The sequence below is a fragment of the Gopherus flavomarginatus genome, chromosome 10 (genome assembly GCF_025201925.1).
Source record: "Gopherus flavomarginatus isolate rGopFla2 chromosome 10, rGopFla2.mat.asm, whole genome shotgun sequence".
Taxonomy (NCBI): domain Eukaryota; kingdom Metazoa; phylum Chordata; order Testudines; family Testudinidae; genus Gopherus; species Gopherus flavomarginatus.
This window is the reverse complement of record NC_066626.1, coordinates 14,743,895-14,758,138: the sequence shown is the minus strand read 5'-3', so window position 1 is coordinate 14,758,138 and position 14,244 is coordinate 14,743,895. Positions and strand designations below refer to the sequence as shown.

The 14,244-nt window shown below is 40.9% G+C and overlaps 1 protein-coding gene across 2 annotated transcripts in view; it reads left to right on the top strand.

Moving 5' to 3' along the window:
• SPAG16 (sperm associated antigen 16) overlaps positions 1 to 14,244 on the top strand; it is an 817,531-nt gene that overhangs the window by 53,058 nt on the left and 750,229 nt on the right. The gene's annotated exons all lie outside the window — the stretch shown is intronic.

Below are 14,244 nucleotides of genomic sequence, written 5' to 3'. Positions count from 1 at the left end.
AGTTCCTCGCAGACCTACCTTCTGTCATGGTTGTTACTGCTATTTAATCTCTTGCAAGTGTGTCTGCATTCATGTGTGGTTATCAACAATCAATGTTCTTCTAGAGTGTTCTAATTTGGCACTTTTGGGGCCTAATCTAAGACCCATTGAAACAAATAGAAGTCTTTCCACTGATTTCGATGGACACTGAATCAAGCCCCAGGTGTCTGCATATTTCCCCAAGGTTGGATCTATACAATCAGTCATCCTACACTCCATTTATTAATAAGTAACGCTTCTTTTGTTTGGGCCTTCCTTTTCTGTCCTCTTCTATTTTACTTAAAGGTCATACAAATGGTCATTGCCCTACAAATCTGAGTGATCTTCAGAGCATGCTACAAAGCCCATGTTTTTAGCCTGGTTTCTGCAGATGCCTGGCTATTATAAGGATTGGTACTTGTGTAAGGTAAAATTTAGTCACTCAAATGCTTATAAGGGTTGAGCTGAGTTGGTTTAATCTTTGGTCTCTTATTCTCTGACTTTGGGGTGAGAAACATCTGCTGCTCAGTCTCTTATGTGACTGGTTTTAGCTGATATTGAAGGTACTTAGAGCCATTTCTGTAAATTTTAAATCTCAAGAACTATATGGGTTTATCTTTATTATTTTGTACAATTGTCTTTGTTTGGCTGCATGACCTAGCATCTCAGCCTTGCACATTATTTTCTTTTTGTAACTGAAGAACATGAAGAGAACTTAAATATAAAATTGTGTGTGACTAACCTTAGCGATGGTGTGCTTCAACTGAACTTTCTAAATGTGAGGGAAGAGATGCTTGCCCTTTGCCTGTTCCACACTTGATGTGTAAATGTCATTCTCTCCATTTATGGGCATGCCAGAGTTGATAGAATATAGCATGTAAGAATTTTTTTACACATTTTGAGGGACTGATAGTTATTTTCTACCATATGCATCCAAACTCCTAAAATAAATGTATACATTTCAAAATTGTCATTCTCTGACATATCAAGTCAATTATATATTTCAACTTTGGGGTTCCTGGATTTAAAATGGGTCTCATAAACTAGAGACCAGATTGTGCCAATATGGGGCTGTTCCATGTTGTTGGCAGTGTTGAGCTTCATCATCCCCAGGAAACTCTGAGTGGGGGAGATATAATCTCTCTTTCAGGTCCCTTGTGAGTAGGAGGAGTGGACATCTCTTTGAATGGTGCAGCCTGCCCCAACCCCAATGTGTGCTTAGCCAATTTCAGGGTGAAAATGGGATAGAGGGAGCAAGACCCCTTCCTGTCGTATAGGGGCACACAGATGGAACATGTCCTGCGTGCTCCTGAGCACAGGGCTGCTATCGTGTCTGGTGGGAGGAATAATAGGGCGAAGTCTGCTTTCACTCTCGTTCTCTCAGTACACACTCGAAGACCAGATACAGTGGAAGGGAGATGTGGAGTAATGTTTACTTACTGCATCAAGTCTGTTTTACCCAGTGTCCATTGCAAATCAATAGCATTCTCTCTGACGTCCTACTTAACACCATAGGGCATAAAAACAACAAGGAATCCTTGTGACACCTTAGAAACTAACTCCTCATTGTTTTTGCTGATACAGACTAACACGGCTACCACTCTGAAAACTGTAGGACATGTACTCCATGATCAGCAAGATGTTATAAAGGAGTTGTAGATATACCCCTTTGCACATCATGATAAAAATGTGTTCCCCAGACTTCCATCAAAAATCTGAGTTGTCAGTGATATCTCTGATTATTTAGTTCAGTCATATTCATTTTGTTGAGTTACACTATATCTAAAAAAAATGAAAGGCAACTATGTACAGCTGCTCTTTTAGAGAGTCATGTGCTGGGAAACAAAACGTTGCTTGCATGAGACTCTCTGAAACACAGCAGAGGTTGGAAACAGCATTCACAACCTCTACACATCTTTCTAATTCAGAACACACGTGCAGCCTTGCTATGTGAGGCTACTGGGTTTTGGGAAGTAGCCAACAAGGTCAGTCCTCAGCTCCTGTGCTAATTTTGCATGATGTGGATTTGTGTTGTGCATGCTCCAAACATATACAATTTTCCCCTTCTCTGATGCCTTGTGGGGAGCTCATCTACGATATGGAATGGACGTACAGCATTTCTCTGTATGAACTCGCTATTGTTTTGGCAACTGGTGCAGCCAGAAAACTGAGATTCTCTTAGCTTCGGCCCTAACATGCAGCGTCAGAAAGTTCAGAATTTGGCCTTTCTCTTTCAGAGCTAGCTCCACATATCATCCAACCTGATCTATGCCTAAAACTTGGGTCAACCTAGCTACATCACTCAGGAGTATGAAATACTACAGGCCCTGCTAGGCCTAGCTACTGCCTCTTGAGAGGGTGGAGTTGCTACATTAACAGAAAAACACCTTCCCTTACTATATTAAGTGTCTTCATTACAGTGCTATAGCAGTGTGGCTGAAGCTGTGCCACTGTAGTGTTTGTAGGGTAGATATAGCCTCAGTGTTGCCATCATCTGTCGGTAACTGTAGGGGACAGAATCAGAGCTGAGGGATAGCTGCTGAGAGACTAGCCCCTACCTTCCAGGGATTCCCTCAGTTGTGTTCTATGTCCTGGAGGTACTGGCAGGGCAGTGGAATCCAGCACCTCCTGCAAGAGAGAATTAAAACAAAACTGCAGAAGTGATTTGTGTTCGGTCTGCACAGCACCTGCTCAGGCAACAGACTAGAAGGATGGTGGAGAAAGGTCCAAAGTGGATACCAAGACAGTGTCTCTTGGTTGCCCTGGAATTTGCAGCTGTTAAAGTTATTTAACACTCTGCCTGTAGCTCCATCAGATGTTTTTTTTTTAACTATTAAGTATAACTGTGATTCCCTTCTCCGATTTCCTAAATAAATAAGTACAGTTAGTAATTGGAAATCCTCTTACAGGGCCAGTTGAGCAAAGCACTTTAGCACTCAACTAACTTTAACTGTGTGCATGCAAACTGGAGTCCTTACTCACATGCTTCCTTTTAAGACTCCTCACATTCTAGACAGTTTGGCTGAACTGGGGCCAGGGCCCAAAAGGATAAAATATTAGCGCCAGTAAAAAAAAATAAATGTAAATTTAGAATTTTTTCATTGAGAAGGGGGACGGCTATTTTGTGAAAATTTTAATGAAAAATGTTCCCCTGTTCAATATGAACTTTTTTTTTTTAACCTGACCTATCCGAAATTTGAACTAGGAGCCTAGATAGAGAAGGACTAATATTTGTTCACTGAATTGTTATTTGCTTGTATTGCTGTAATCATGGACCAGGATCCCATTGTGGTGGGTGTTGTACACAGAACAAAAAGACAGTTCCTGACCCCAAAATTCTAAGTAATCTTTGTTCTGGCTTACATATATATTTGAACCCTGCACTGCTATTAGAATTGGTTCAGAAAACCATGCAATGAAATTGTTACTAGCTCAGTATATTTCTTTTATTCTCTGGAATCTGCAACTGTTTATTACCAAAATATGAAGTCTAACTCAATGACTTTCTTCGTGGTTGAATTAACACACTTCTAAGCCTGTTACTATGTTTCTTCCTTCCTTGATCTGATGTAACTGCTCTCTGGATGGAAAAGAAAATTTCAAAGGCACTAGTTATAATACTTAGACCTGACTGACCTTTTCCAAACACAAGGCAATCAGAATGGGAAACATGAGCTGTTACCATTTTATAGAGTGTAATCACAATCCTATAGATTTTGGTCATTCTTTCAAGCAGTTACTGACTTTTTAAGCTCTTTAACTTTCATGGTTCTGTGGTGGTTTATAAATATGTATATTTCACAAGAGCAAACAAACCCAATGTCCCATGAGCATCATAATTGCGAATGGGTGACAGTTATTGAGTGAGGGGAAAATCTTCCACATGAATAAAACAATTCTGCATTATATAGTACTTCAGGAAATGTTATTTGTAGCATTTATGGCAGTAGTCTTCACTTTTAAAGAATTGATAATTGTGCTAGTCTGTTTTGTAAGGCATGTTTCTTTTCACCTTTTTGTAGCTTTTATTGGAGTTCATCATACAGAAAGTTTTGATCCTCATTTAATCCAATTTATGCCTGCTGTTTTTTTTTTAAGAGTTAAAATTTCACGACTGAACTGAACTTTACTTACAAAGAGCAGATTTTATTGGATATGTAAGGGTATGGCTACGCTTTGAAGTGTGAGTGTAGTCGGAGCGCCAGCGCTGGGAGAGAGCTCTCCCAGCGCTGCACGTAAACCACATCCCTTACGGGTGTAGCTTGCAGCACGGGGAGCCGCGCTCCCAGCGCTGCAGCACTGATTACACTGAGGCTTTACAGCGCTGTATCTTGCAGCGCTCAGGGGGGTGTTTTTTCACACCTCTGAGCGCGAAAGTTGCAGCACTGTAAAATGCCAGTGTAGCCATGGCCTATGTTTAATTTTGTTTGTTTCAGCCTAGTTATTTATTTCATGTGTTTAGTGCCCTACAAATAAAAGATGTTTTGGTTCACAAGCAATTCTGGGGGAAAAAAAAATTAGAGTTGAACAAATGATTTTGTTAGATAACAAATGAAATATTTTGTATTGATTTTGAGAACTTTTTAATGTTTTACATTTACAAAAAAAATGAAGGAAATTTTGAAATGGAATTTCTAAATGGTTTTTGTTTTGACATTTTAGTGGTTTTTGTTTTTCGCATAAACAATGTGGCAAAACATTTTATATTGGCCATTTTTTTTGCCCTCCTCTTCTCCCCCTGCTTCCCCTCCCCCAAAAAAGTTTCAGCTGAATTTTTTTCCCCAGTTCTACATGTGATGTTTTAAAGATGGGATTTTCAAAAGAGATGTAAGAGCCCAAATCCAACTGAAATTCAGTGTTCCATTCTTACTCCTCCACTGGTACAGGATCCACCCCAACGCAATACCAACATGTACGGTATCCCCTATGATTGCAATGGAAATTTTCTAAATATGAAGTAGATGTAAACCAGTGTAATCATATCTGCCTTAGTCTGTGAATATCCTGAAAGACTATTAACTTTCCCATTCATCTCAGTGAAGCAATAACAGTGAAATCCGATGATAATTTAAATGTCAACATTAACTATTTTACTGCTAATTATTTTAGCAGAAACATCAAGCTAATGTGTTTGTGTGTCAGGTTTGGGAGGCAAAGGCAGACACTGGGATGGAATACAATGGGGAAGCTTGTTGTGCTGGAGTGAAAATTCAAACGCCGCTCTATATGTTTTAAGTTACCTCTATGTTTGGGGGACAAGGAAAGAAGAGGTGCATCCCTTCCTCTTCAGCTGTCTCCCGGGTTCCAAAATAATTCCTCCACTTTCTTGGATGCGAAAAATTACAGTTCTCTCCTATCTAGTGTTGTGGAAAATCGACCACACCGTTGATTTTAGATTAGACAGCCCAAGGCTTTTTTATTGATTACAAGTGTGCACACAGGGAGAAACAGCGGTTTTTTACGCAGAGGGTCAGCTGTTTTACATAATACAAGTTTTACCAAGCTTATAAAGGTTAAAACCGCAAAACGTAGCATGCTGGTTATACATGTTATTTGCCTTATTTGGAATATAATGTTGATGATAAGCAAGCTGACCAATTAATTTTTTATTTATGGCTTTTTTTGTTATTGTCTTTGCCAGTTAAGTTTGCGGTTTGACCGTTTTAGCACCTTTTTTGTAGTTTTGACAGCAGGCGTAGCTGTTGTAACTTAACAGATATTTTGGGTTTTTTTTATTCAATTCTAGTTCCCCTTTTTGGGTACCTGACCACATTTTTTTGCCTTAGCATGCCCTTTGTACACAAAAACAAATTTAGCAAAAGTTAAAACTTTTGATTTTAGCTAAAGGCTTTTGGGCCTACTTTTACTTTATTTTCAGCAAAAAGCCTGGGGCCTTGGGTAAGGTAGGGTCGGGGGGGGGGGGGCTTTTCTATTAACTCCCTTCTTATGATGCCTTTTTACAGCATCAAACTTCTAAATTTGAATATTTATTAGATTTTGGATTTTCGAGTAAGGGACTTTTTTTTTATGGGGAAACTTTAGGGAGATTTATAGTGGATGGTCTGGAGTATGATTTATTAACGGAGGGGCCAATTTTATTATAGAGGCTAAGGCCATCGGTTGCTGAGGGGCAGGCGGGGTTGATTTTAAGCCGGGGCAATGCTGGCAACACGCTCGGCAGCAGCAATAACAAAAACAGAAATTTATTAGCAGTTTTTTTCCCAATAATACCCAGAAGTACCATGGATTCTGTGAGGGATGGAGGACTTTTGTGGCCTGGCATAGAATATTCGTTTTTACACAGAGAGAGATGGCTATGTGGGCAGTTTGGAAGGCATTAAGGTTAGTTTTATATACATTTTTAAGGAGATGGAGTTGTTTTTGCAACTGAGAGATTTTTTGGACTTTTGGTACAAGGGATAACAGAGAGTGAAAACGATTGGGTACTACAGAGGCTTAGTTAAAGGGAATTTGAAATTTCAGTGTAGTTTTGTTTTTACCCATTGGCTTAACATTTTTGGGCTTATAATTTTGCTGACAAGGATCTAATTTTCTTAAGGGAACTAGGGCCCCTGGTGAGGTAGGGTATACAAAGCAGGTGCAGGAGTGGGAACAGCACGTTTTACAGCAACAATAGGAAAAACAAATATTTAATAACAATTTCCTTAAGAGGGACAATAAGGTATGGACACGATTTGGTACTAGGCGGTTTAATCAAAGGGAATATGAAATTGGAGGGAAGCCTGATACATTTTGTCCGCGGGCCAATGAATAATATGAGTGCCTGTGACTGTATTTTCGATTAAATACCATGTTTTGCAAAACAGTTTAGTTGGAATATACACAACTACTATTGGCCTAAATTAGGGCTGGCGATGTTGTTATATGTACAACTACCTTTCCAGCAGATATACTTGTTAACGGTAACAATTTTTCCAGGGCTAAGCTGTTGAATGCGCTGGAGCTGAGGGGGTTCTAGGGCCAGAAGGTTTATTTATTTTCCAATCCTATCCAGATATCAGGTGTTATTTTTGGGGCGCCAATTAAGAAATGATTAGGGCCATCGGGTGGTTTTGCTTTCCATATATTTTGGTGGATGACCCAGTCCCACATACAACCTTTCCAAGGATTTGGGAGGATTTGGTATGTGGGGGCCCACACTTCTTTTACTGGCCCATAGGCCTGGAAGGAGCACTGTGAGCACCAGCATTTTCATTTAGAAAATTTTCAAGTGTGCCTTTAGGGCCACAAATCAGATGGTACGCCTGAAGCATTCTTAAGGGCGGTGGGCCAAGCCTGGTGTTCAAGATTACTTTGAACGGCCATTAGCTGGTTGTGCAGAAAATTCTGTACCGAGAACAAGCCAGATTTTACCGCAATGCCTTTTTTGCTTTAGCGATGCTTAAAAGCATTTTTTTAGTAAATCATGGGTTAGAGAACTAAGAGTGGAGCATGCTGTTGATTTTTGTAAATATTTTAAACAGAAGCGGCACTATTTGCCCGTTTTACAAGGAGCCCGCTAAGACCCTTCTTTGGCGGGAGGATGCACCCTAAGTCTGTTGCTGTACTAACCCAAGGGCAAGCCCTTAGGAGCAATAGGGGCAGGTAGCAGTGCTCTAGAAGTGGGATAAAGGCAGGGAGACTTTACAGTTTCTAGGGTAGCGTTTAATTAAATTTACCCTGCCTGGGATTAAGTATGGTTTATTTGAACCCCCTAGATTTGTTATATGGGAGGGTGAATACTATAACAGGGTATAAGAAAAATATTACTTTTTTATATTCACCCCAAGTTTATTCTTTTTTTAGGTAGTTTTGGCTAGCCTTTGCAAGCTATTTTTCGAGATTTTGTAGTTTTAATTTACTTAGCTGTCCAGCAATGAGACCGCAAGGGAGAGGTTACTAGCACAATTACCTTGCTTACTTTGAGGCTTTATTATGTCCTTAAGTGGAGATGTTGTTTTTTTAGAAAGTCACAGTGGGTTTGTTAGCAGACAAAGGAGAAGTTACCAGTTTTTTTACCTTGTCCTTTACTCCTGTTGTCCAGAAGGAGTAACAACACCAGAAGGAAAGATAGACAGATTATTAGTTGGAGAGCCATTACCGTGAGAAACATGGGCAGGTAGTTAATTTTTGGCACTTTACAGCGGTGTTGATAATTAACAATATTTGATGAGGGTCTTTCAGCACAGGGCCAGGGCAGTTTTTTGCTGGTGGACCTTCGTGTAGACCCAGTTTTTTGGTTTTAGCGAGCGGCAGAGCTACTGTATATAAAAAGACCTAACACATTTTATTAGTGCCTGGCAATAATTAAGCATTGTGTTATTTATTAAATGAATGTTTATCTGAGTTAACACCAGCAGGGCACTGTTGATAGTTGCACTGGGTGCCCTGATAGAAATTTTATGAAGGCTGAGTGCAGTTTTTTAATTGGAAGTTGCCTTTTAAGGGCATTTGGCCATACTGGATTTGTGAAGCTGCACATGACTTAGTTATAATTTGTCCAGTAAAATTAGGTTTACATTTACTGTTGTTACTTACAAATATGCCAAAGTTTTACAACAGTTTTGGCATTTGCCTTTTACAAGGAAATACATTACTAAAACTAACACATATTTATAAGAGCAGCATTTTGGCATGCTTATAAAGTTAATCTGAATATTTACAAAGGGTTTTCTTAGAGTGAGGTGAGCTGCCGGTTTAGTTTGGACTGGCTTTCCACTGTTGTGTGCTAGACAAATAGGGCAAGAATTACAATATTTTTGAGCCATGATCGAAAACTTTGGGGCATACCAATGCCATACTACTGATGCAATTATCCCTTTTTTGCTCACACGGGCCAAACCATGGGTTACGCGAGCGAGGTAGGGGATCAAAGCCCAGGGCGCAACCAGACGACCATTTGGAGTGCACCACAAGGCATCCTTAGGATGTGGAGAACACCCATTACGTTTTTAACCATCCTTCTCCTCCTCAGACGCTGACTCTTGCAATAGTGCCAGGTTATGAGGGGATGCAGCTGGAGAAAGAGGCTGCAGCATACAAAGACAAAAATTTCAGAGGGAGCTAGAGACCCAGAAAGGGCTGCTTGCCTGGCAGCAGCATCTGTTAGGACATTTTCGCACATAACATTATTACAGGGCTTTTGATGGGCAGGGCATTTAACAACAATAATTGCAGATTAAAGCTAAAGGGCATTAACATAAGGGTTATGACCAATGGGTGCTTTTTCAGAGGTAAGAAATTCTTTATATTTTCAGAGCTGCCCGTAATTATGCACCACCCCGAAGGCATATTTGGAATCCATATAGATAGAAGCAGACTTGCCCTTAGCTATGTAGCAGGCCCTGGTAAGGGCGACCAGTTTCACCACCTGGGCAGAGCTGGCCCTTGGAAGACAGTAAGTTTCCATTGGGCCGTGGGGGCATTTAAAAGAAGCATCCCGTATTTAGTGAGCCTGAGAAGGGCTTATAATCAGGGAGGCCCAGTGCTAATGCTTGGGCCAGAACATGCTTAACCTGAGGAAAAGTTTTATTGGCCTTTGATGTTCAAGGGATGGGGTCTGTGACCTTGTTTAAGGTCAAGTTTTGCAATTACAACATTTAAACATTTGAATAAAATTAATTTGCTTAAAATTTTTTTTTTTATAAATTTTCTTGCTGATTGCAGGCAAAACTGAGGAATTACTTAAATTACTTCCCATATTTTCCTGTATTTGTTTTATAGGCAGATTAAGTTTTAATGGTTTTTATTTTTTGTCTTTGAACACATGTTGATTTAAAATGGAAAACACAATTTATTTTGGCTTTTTTTTTGGCAACCTGACCGTTGATTACACAGAGCCACCTTAAGGCTTAGTGTGGGGTACTTACTACTTACTACAGTTTTTATTTGCTATTTGTTACCAAAACAGATTTAAAACTTTTTACCATTCTTCTGGCCTTGACTGCCCTGTTGCAACCACAACTTTGGACTGTTTTTTTGTTTAGTTTTGTGTTTTGTTTTTACAACCCAAAACAACACCAATTATTATGAAACAAAAATTTTACATACCAAAAGTGCTGATTATTTACAGGCATTTTAAAGAAACCAAGATTTTATTTTTATAACACCTACACCTTTTAACATATGTACCTAGTTTTACTACTTAATTTTTCTTACTAACTACAGAGTTAACTTTTAACTTCTTTTTTTTTTTAACTTCGTTAAACCACAGTTTGTTTGGGCCCGATTTTTTTTCTTGCTGCATTTATTTCTTTTCATGGGCACAGGCATTGTTTTATTACCAATTTAACAAGGAGGGTGGGCTTTTTGACTAAACCCCCTTTTTATTTATTTATGCACACCTATTTACATGCACACATTACATTTAGATGCATTTTATTTAATAATTAACATTTTCTTTATGTCCGGACTTAATACAATTTTCCCTTGAGGCGGTAACAATGCCTTAGCACCGGTGCATTATAAGAAAGAATAATAACAGGGCTACAAACAACAAATAAAATAGGGAGAACAACAACATAAACAACACAATAAAATTCCTTCCTCAGTATAGTTTGAGAGGGGGGATTTTTAACTATATTTTTGGGAAGTGGTTTTGCTGGGTTTAGGCAACTTTCAGCCAGCTGGGCAGACCCAATGTGCCCAACCTGGTCAGCATGATCGGCTCACAATGCCCACAGGAAGGGAGAGACCTTAACCAGCAGTTCCTGTTGCAACGAGGAAGGGCTGGGGTTAGTTTTTTTCTTTAGAGTGTTCTTTTGAAACTTTTAGGGCCACATTGTGAGTGGATCAAGCGCATTTAGATACATACCAATTGGGTACAACAGACTGTACAATTTAATTTACACCGCAGATCCTTTCCCAATAGGTTGACGAGAGAACACGGGCTAAAGACAAACGCATGATGGTTAAAACGGTAAGGGGCGGGGAATGGGAGCATTTCCCACACCTACAGCCGTAATTACATCTGAAGAAAGGGGAACAGAAGGAAACTTTTATACCTTAAGGGTAGAACGAGATACTTCAGCATTTATCGAGCAGGGGTTAACAATACCAATTTATTTAAACATGAGACCGTCGAGCCAGTTTGGTTACTGACAGGAATGGGGCGATGACGTTATTAACCTTGTTATTAGTCTTCTGGTTTTCCTAACAATTAAGTGGTGGTGAACGTGGAGTAGGGAAAAACTGACAAATAAAGATATGAAGTTTTATTTGGGACTCCTTCAGGACGACGAGAAACCCCAAGGGGGGACGCATGGGACCATTTTTTATAAGATGGCTTTTCTGCTTACAGTATGCACAGCCCTTTTTACGAGAGCATTTAGTTTTTCTGTGCTCTTCTGGGAAAGGGGCTTGCTTTGACACTTCCTTTACACGAGAGGGGTGTCGGGGGGTAGGGACAGATTGCTTTGGCGCCCCTTCTGGACGAGGACCTCGTCTAGGGGGCCGTACAGGGCAAGCGGGGCAATCCTGGATGAGGTGACCCTTTCACTTACAACAGGCGCAACATTTTCTTGGGCATGCCTCTTTTCAATGGCCCTTTTGCCCACATGTAAAGCAAGCATTTGATTTAGGCTGAGGGTTTAACCCCTGTGGAGGCAGGGCCTTCGCTGTTTCCAGTTTTTGCTTTTGCCCCCTCCTTTTGTTAGGGTCCTGCACAGTTTGAATCTGCAGTGCCATAAGCTTGGATTCTGCCTCTTTTTTTTTTTCTTTTCCAATTGTTTATGGAAATGCTGCGCTGCAGCTAAAATACCTTCTAAATCTTTGCCTGCCTGGCAAACAATACTTAATTTTTCCTGCACCTCTTTTAATTGGGTTTTTACTTTTTTTTGAGTGTTTTTAAGATCCCTAACATCTTGGGATTCCTGATGTTGTTTTTTTATTTTATTATGCCATTTAAAATATGCATCAAGCTGTTCCTGACACACGGCGTTGGCAAGAAGTGCACCCCTTAGATGCACAATCTTTTCGAGGTCGAAACTTCCCTTTGGGGAAACTGCAGATGTAGATTTTTTCTGGTATACCAATTCCAATTTTGTAAATATTTACACGTTGACGGACCACGATGTATATACATATATGCAGCAGGTGTGCCTTTTGGTGGGACCGGAATTTCTTCAGATTGTCCAGCCCTCATACTCGCCTCAGCCCGCTTTTACTCAAGCCACACATACAAGGGGTCGCTCATAGGATTACCACGATTTTAACACCCATGGCCTTTTTCCTGCCCTGGGCAGGGGTAAAGGGGTAGTGTTTGTATTTCTGTGGACCGGAACCACAGCCAGAGACCTACAGGGAAAGAGATAAGGGGAGGGGCGGGCCTCTCTAGGGCTTTGACCCTAGCTGGAGAACCCATAGTTTCCGTACGCCTGTTGCCAGCCCAGAGCACCAGCCTTCAAGCCAACGATGCCTCTGAAGCTATAGACCCAGCAGTACAGTTTCCTGGGGCTTCCCTTCTCTCCGAGAAAGGAAGGGAGCTTATGGCTCCGAGGGGCAAAGAGAGGAACCCTGCGGTCCTATAGAGGACAGTGCTCGAGGAGCGGTCACAGGGTTATGGGTCGTGGAAGGGGAGGAAAAAGGGATGGGGAAACATGCACGCACCTTAGCTGGGTAGCCACTTACCAAGGCCTGCCAGCTGGGGAACTTCCCAGTTTCTTCAAGCTCAGCTGTGGGGCTTGCTTTCGAGACATTCCCAGTTACGAGCTTTTGCTTTGCAGGAGGCTTGGGGCGTTTTTCCACAGCTGTTACTTACACTGGCCGCTTGGCCGTTACACACAGGCACATTTTTGACATAGTTGTCAAGGCAGAAATACCTGGAGACTGGAAAACCCTGAGTCCCCGCCAACCTGGAGGAATGGGGACCCCCGATCAACTCCCAGGGCGCGGTAGCCCAAGAGCAGATCAGGATTTTGTGGACCAAAGGAGCGCGGTCTGGGGGCAGCCGGCAACACCTTATATGAGGACCTCAATACCCAAAGCCCTGGACTGGAAAACCTTTAGGAAAGGGCCTTAGGACTGGAAACCCTTAGAAAACCTGGCCAAAACCCTTAAAACCATCCTTATAACCTGGAAAGCATAACCTAGAAAGCAAAAAACCCTTAAAACCTTTCTTTTTTTTTTTCCTGAGCGTCAGGCCTGTCTGAGATTTAAAGTTGGATTTCAGCTTGTGACTTACCCCAAGCCGGAGCCTACGGGCCAGTCCTCCATCAAACCCCAACAGAGATTTCAGAAGGTCTCTTACCTCTCAGGCGGGCCCAGGGTTTGGGAGGAGACTGTCCGCGGTCCTCCGGTTCAGGGACTCATCTGTGGAATCCCGGACGAGCCCCCAAATTGTTGTGGAAAATCGACCACACCGTTGATTTTAGATTAGACAGCCCAAGGCTTTTTTATTGATTAAAAGTGTGCACACAGGGAGAAACAGCCTTTTTTTACGCAGAGGGTCAGCTGTTTTACATATTACAAATTTTACCAAGCTTATAAAGGTTAAAACCGCAAAACGTAGCATGCTGGTTGTACATGTTATTTGCCTTATTTGGAATATAATGTTGATGATAAGCAAGCTGACCAATTAATTCTCCATCTATGGCTTTTCCTGTTATTGTCTTTGCCAATCAAGTTTGCGGTTTGACCGTTTTAGCACCTTTTTTGTAGTCTTGACAGCAGGCTTAGCTGTTGTAACTTAACAGATATTCTGGTTCCCCTTTATCCAATTCTAGTTCCCCTTTTTGGGGCCCTTGAGCACATCTTTGCCTCAGCATGCCCTTTGTACACAAAAACAAGTTTAGCAAAAGTTAAAACTTTTGATTTTAGCTAAAGGCTTTTGGGCCTACTTTTATTCTATTCTCAGCAAAAAGCCTGGGGCCTTGGGTAAGGTAGGGTCAAGGGGGGGGGTTTCCTATCACTAGTTACCAAAACCCTGCAGCTTTTCTTTGACTAATACAATGTTGTTTTTCATATTTTCAATACCAGAATCTTCAGCGCACTGCAATTCTGCGGCATTGTAATATAAGTTAAGTGGATTCACATACTTCAGAACTTGTATTAAAGGGGCTGAACTGAGTGGAAGAGTAGTATGCATAATTTTGGAGTTATTGATACGTGCAACCTTGATTACTTGGATGTCACTTTATTTCAAAGACATATTTTGCATTAATTTCAGCTTCCAATTCTGTTTAGTTTTTCACACTGAGATTATTGCTAGGTGAATTAGTTTTTTTTTTC